Source organism: Balaenoptera ricei, chromosome 1, assembly GCF_028023285.1.
Source record: "Balaenoptera ricei isolate mBalRic1 chromosome 1, mBalRic1.hap2, whole genome shotgun sequence".
In the NCBI taxonomy this organism is placed as follows: Eukaryota; Metazoa; Chordata; class Mammalia; order Artiodactyla; family Balaenopteridae; genus Balaenoptera; species Balaenoptera ricei.
This window is the reverse complement of record NC_082639.1, coordinates 83,129,853-83,136,544: the sequence shown is the minus strand read 5'-3', so window position 1 is coordinate 83,136,544 and position 6,692 is coordinate 83,129,853.

Below are 6,692 nucleotides of genomic sequence, written 5' to 3'. Positions count from 1 at the left end.
CAGTACCAATTTCAAAACAAACACAGTGTTTGAAAGCAAAGCATAATGGTGACCTTTCTCATTAGCTGTTGCTCAAACAAAGATATGTTCCAGCAATATCCAATGCTTCCTTCCTGCCAAGGCCTCCACCCTGTGCAATTTAAAACACTTGTGTTACATTCAAACCAGAGCTGAGGATGTGGTGGAGCTGAGTTTCAGCAGCATTGTGTTTATGGTTTATTATTACTTTCTAAGTTTTTTAATGCTTTGTTTTCATAAGTTTATTGTCATGAGTTGGATTTGCAAGATTAAGTCTGTGAAACCATACAAATGAACTCATTATTTACTTATTCACTCTTCTTCTTCATCTCTCTATTTTTTTGTGGCACATAGCATCATAGGTTCTTTTTTTTTTTTAATAAATTTATTTATTTATTTTTGGCTGTGTTGGGTCTTCATTACTGCACGCAGGCTTTCTCTAATTGCTGCAAGCAGGGGCTACTCCTCATTGTGGTACGCCAGCTTCTCATTGCAGTGGCTTCTCTTGTTGCCGAGCACGGGCTCTAGGCACACGGGCTTCAGTAGTTGTGGCGCAAAGGCTCTAGAGCTCAGGCTCAGTAGTTGTGGCGCATGGGCTCAGTTGCTCTGCAGCATGTGGGATCTTCCCAGACCACATATCGAACCCGTGTTCCCTGCATTGGCAGGTGGATTCTTAACCACTGGCCACCAGGGAAGTCCTGCATCATAGGTTCTTGACCATAAGGACAGATAATTATATCATTGCTCTCTGGTAAATGTTTTTATGAATACATTGTAGGCAACAAACAAACTAAAACAAAAATAATTTTTAAGGACTATGCTTAGCTTGTCTTGTGTAAAATGCTATAGATCTAAATAAACACAAATCTGAGAATGAAAGAGAGAGAGATTGAGAGACTGCTTTCATACAAGTAATCCTTGTGTTCCTCATGACCAATGCTCCTAAATTAGGTAATATAAGTTGAAAATCATCGAAATCAAGGAGATTTTCCCATGGAACAACAAATAATGAAGAAGTGTTCTTCTGGTCAAAGACTTAATGCTAAATCTTTATAGAAACGACCATAAACACTAGGTCCAACTATAAATGACATAAGCCATTTATATTTTTTACAATGGACATAATTTTATAATAGAAAAAATTGAATACGTTATTCTAAAAGTAATTTTACTTTTTTATACTTACGCAGTATAAATTATTCTAAAGTATATGTACATGTGTTAAAAAGAGCTACATACTAATAAATCCCATGAAAGACCAGGGAGGTGAGTATCTCTGCTTAGCTTAAAACAGTCCAGGACTCTCCCTGCATCCGAGAGTGGAAATCTGTCATCCTTTAACAATTTTGCTAACAATGGGGGAGTTCCTGTTTCCCCCACGGAAAATCTGGACATTACTAGGAAAGGGGAAGGGAGAATGGTCAGTGGAGAGGCAACCAATGACCATCCAATTCAGTAGTTCACAGGAATTGTCATGAAAATTCAATAATACTGTGGATATAAGAGAGTTTGCATAGTGCCCGGCGCACGTAAGTGCTCAACGGATGGGCTGAGACCTAAGCAAGGTCAGTCTCATTCCTTCCAGAAAATTTGGTCTATGGACACTGGAAGAGTCTCTCTTCCTAAAGGACCATGAGATGCTGTCAGGTGAGCTTAGAGCTGCCAGTAACCATATTTCCATAGGGGGCCATATGGAGAAAGTCTGTCTTTTGTAAGAGAGATTAAGGAATAGAAACCTCTAAGAAACCTTAGAAATGAAAAAAGAGAGCCTTGATAGTGTCCTCTAAACCCATGGATCCAGATGTGTCTGAGGCTACCTCTGCCCTTGCCCTTGGACCCAGTTAAGTGAGCCAATAACTTCCTTTTTATTTTAAGCTAGTTTGAGTTCAGTTTCTATTACTTACGACTGAAAGGGCACAGGCCAATGCAACCTTCAAAATCATGAGTTCAAGAATCTTGTTTTTTCTACAACTTGTCATCTTTCCAGCTAGTTTGTTCGATTACGCCTTATTAGAGCACCCAGTGCTCTATCAGCTCCTCTATTTTTCCTTATGGATTAGTCCCCTCCTGCCTTTACTTTCCCCCCTTTGCAACTTAGATTTATGGTTCATCATTTCAAAAACTCCCTTGCCTCCATGTGGCAAAAATTCCATCCATGGAGCCTACCTACCTGCTTTCTCCATACTTGAACATGAGCAATTAAACAACACTAGAGAAAATCACACAAAGAGCAGACTGATTCACCTTAAGTTCATGATCATACCTCAAATGATCCTCAGTATGGTTCAGCAATCCTGCTACAATTCTCTGGTTGGCTTTCTCTGATGTTCCCCAATGGTAACATCAAACCTTTCATCACTCTCATCTCTTCCTCCAGTCATCTCAATTGATGACCTCTGCTTCATAGACAAAATGGAAACCATAAAACCATCTGCTACTATAGCCCATCCTCTATTAATTCCCTCTTCTTATAACAAAGGAATTATCTTTCCTATTTAAGTCCCATTCTTCTATCTGAGACTGGGATCTCATCTCCTCCCACCTCGTCAGAAATCCATACTGTTGATTTGCCTTTCTCTAGCCTGTATCTCTAACATCACTAATCGGAGTCACGCTGTTTGCCTCTCTAGAGACACTTTTATCTTGTCCACCCTGCTTGTGCTGGGGAGGCTGAAGTCTATATGAACTGTATCAGCAGGCTTCTTTGCCCTCTACTCCCTGGGGGTGTGGCCAATGGGAAGCCCCAGCAGAAGATCTGAGAGAGGGAGGATCATGAGATCGGAGTATTTATTTCTCTGACTTTTTCTTCTCTAAGTCTTCTTGGGTTTGCTGTTTCTTCTGACCAAAGTCACTGTCCTCTCAAAACAGCCCTCTCCTTCTGGTTTCTGGTAATTACTGTGTCTGCCACCCCCCCCCCCCCTTTAAATCTAAGGTAATGGTTCCACTGTTTTTTTCCCCCAGGGTACTCTACAATCCCCTGTTGGATCCCTATATTGTAACTACGCCATTGTAAATGGTCCCTTCCTCAAATTAAACTAATGTGAGTATGTCATCTGTTTCCTACTGACTGACACACTCTTCCTCTCTAATGTATTCTTCTCATCAACGTATAAACGTGTTCAGGTATCCTAGCCTCACAGATCCTTAATCTTTACCTGTTACCTACTTTTTCTATTCTACATTCTTGATTACACCCCAGATCTCGTCATCAATTGGAATTGTTCCATCTCTAAAATCTTAAACACCATTATCTGAGCACCATCTCCTTACCTTATCAGTGCATATTTTTAAATTGTATCAGAAGCGCTAAGCCCCTTGACTCCTCCACCCCACCTCCAATTTCTCAGTCTCATCTTGTTCTCATTTCCTTCTCCAGGCAGTTTAAAAGACAAAGGTACATCCTTTCAATCTCTCTCTTGCCTAATTGATACTAGCAATTCTATTTCTTCTCATTCTTTTACATACTCATCTGAAAAAAACCCCAATCCTGGATCAATTCAACTAACCACTTTCTCCACCCTATACTTAACACTGGTGGAGAAGAACATGCATTTGTACATATTGGAGTCACTATTCTTTTAAGATCTCTAACCTCACCTCTGACCCTTCTAGGTGTTCCTAGTCCACATCTTCCCTTTTTCCCCAAAACAATGTAATTTCAAATCTTCTTAAACTGAAAGCAGGGTCTATGCTTGGCATTTTACCTTTTTCACTCCTTTTCTCTCCTTAATTCACTCCAGTATCTTTCAGTTTCACACTGTCCACTGATGTTTCTTTTGCCATGGTCAGCAATGAATTCCTAATTTCTCAATACAATTGAATTTTCAGTCTTTGCCTTATTTGGCCTCTTGAAGAAATTTGACACTGTTGTCAATTTCCTTCTTGAAACTCTCTCCTGTCTTGCCTTCTAGGACAATATTATCTCCTGCCCTCCTCTTTTTCTTCAATGTTGACATTTTCCTGGGGTTCCTTTTCCCTCTTCTCATCTCTCCCTTCTCATTTAATGCTCTTCTCATCTCTCCAAGTATTCTTATCCACTGTCAACGGTCACTAGCATGAACCATCTGTACACTGATTGTCCCTAAGTCTAGAGGTCAAATTTTGTTCCTAAATTCTAAATCTAATTGCTGAGAGTTTTGACTGTATATCTGACCAGTACCCAGAACTCAATATATTACAAATTAAATGATTACTATTTCTCTCCATGTTACAGTCTGCTCCAGTCCTCCTCCTTTATTGAATGGCACCGCTTTCCATTTTCCCAACATTCTGCAATCATCTCTGACTCCTAATGCGCCAGTTCTTACCCCTTCATTTGATCACCAAGCCCTTGTTGATCCTATTTCTTTCTCAATAGTTCTGAAATCCAATCATCCTCTCTATTCCGTCTGACCTCATTCTTTCTTTCTTTCTTTTTTTTTTGGCTGTGTTAGGTCTCCGTTGCTGCGCAGGCTTTCTCTAGTGGCAGAGAGCGGGGGCTACTCTTCGTTGTGGTGTGTGGGCTTCTCTTGTTGCGGAGCACGGGCTCTAGGCTCATGGGCTTCAGTAGTTGTGGCACTTGGGGTCAGTAGTTGTGGCTCGTGGGCTCTAGAGCACAGGCTTTGTAGTTGTGGCATGTGGGCTTAATTGCTCCGCGGCATATGGGATCTTCCCGGACCAGGGCTCAAACCCGTTTCCGCTGCATTGGCAGGTGGATTCTTAACCACTGAGCCACCAGGGAAGTCCCCTGACCTCATTATTTCTTGCTTAGAATGTTACAACAACCTTCTAGCCAATCTCTGTAATTCTAATCTACTCATCTTCCATACCACCAAAAGAATGGTCATTCCAAAACAAAAGTCTTATTATGTTAATTCCCTTCTCAGACCCCTTCAGTGACTCTCCATTGTCTTGAGGGTAAAATCCAAACACACTATCATGATATAATAATCTCTAATAGTACAAATTCCTTTGGTTGCAAGGAACTGTTTTTTAAAAACCTTCTGGCTAAGTCAAGAAAAGAGAGGCTAGTTTATTGAAACGATATTGGAGAAGCTTGTGGAATTGGAGGAATTGAACAACCAAGTGCCAGGAAGAACCCCAACCAGGGCTGCTCTGAAGACGTCAGCAGCAGAAGTTTGAAAACCTTAACCAGGGCTACTACTTATAATTGTGCAGTTTGTGGTGGTCCTTCTTTTTACGGAATTGTCATTAATGTGACTCAGCTTAAAGATTCCCAGGCTCTGTGTCCCTCACTTCTAGTTTCAAAATTCCCAGGAATAATATTCTGATTAGCCCAGCATGGGTAAATCAGTTAATCTCTATACTCTCTGAAGGAGCACATGGCACAGGTGTGACCACTGGGGGCTCCCTTCTGTGTATAAGGCATTCACAAAGAACTGAGAATCACTGCGAGCTGAAAGAATATCTAATGGGTGTCTGCTATACTCTGCACTTCTTACCTCTCAATTTTCTTTCTCCACTATTCTTCAAATTGTACCTTACTTTTCCAGCCATGGTGTGTGTTATGGACTGAATGTTTGTGTGCTCTCAAAATTCATGTGTTGAAGCCCTAACCCACAATGAGATTGTTAGAAAATAAATCACTGTTGCGTAAGCCACCTGGTATAGGCTGTTTTGTTATGGCAGCCTGAGCTAAGACAGTGCGCTACTTGTCTCCTGGAACAAATCATGTTCTTTCAGACTATCTTGTCTTTGTGACCTGCCTGGCTTTTTCACCCACTGTTCACTGGGGTATGAATTAATTTCTCCTTCTCTCCACCAGTACATCCCCTTTCCTTCTTCATAATACAATACTCACTCATCTGTTAGGAATCAACTTAAGGATCACTTCCTCCAGAAAACCTTCCTTGATTCTTCCAGGCTGATTCATATTCCTTCTCTATATACCACAGCTTCCTGAGTAACTTTATCACAGCTGTTATTGTAATTCCCTATTATCAAATCCGTCTCTCTCACTAGCTTGTGAGATCTTTGAGATCAGGAGCTGTATTTCTTAAATTTGAATCTGCAGAGGCAAACATAGGACCCAACTCATTGTTGATACTCAACATATATTTGCAGAATGAATGAATGAAACTCATGGCTTCCTAGTTCCACACTCTGTCTGCATTCAACAACACACTCTCTCCAACCCTCTACTCATTGCCTTGTGACCCAGTTGCTTATGAATGTGTGACTCTCACTCATAAAATCATGACTAGCTAGGAGCCAATTATTTCTACCTTTTATTTTTGTATCATCCATGACATCTCATTTTGTACACGTTAGATAGACAATACATTTTTGTTAAAAAAATAAGTATGATTGATCCAAAAACAGTTAATGCACTTTAAGCCTTATTAACAGATGTCCAGTGTCAAAAGAGTATTTGTATTCCTAATGATCCTTATGTGGATCAGATCACATCTGAAGTACTGTGTTCAGTTCTGAGCAATAAATACGCATTCCTCCATCAACAAATATTTATGGAGTGCCAAGTTTGTGCCAAGCACCTTTCTGCTATGCCCAGGACTTGAAAATTAAACAGACTTAGGTGTGAATCCTAGTTTTGCCACTTGCTGTGTATATCCATCAAGATAGGCTAGGTTTTGCTGCAGAAACCAATAATTCCCAAATATTAGTGCCTTACCACTTCCCAATTTTGCTTCTCATTCATGCTACATGTCTATCAT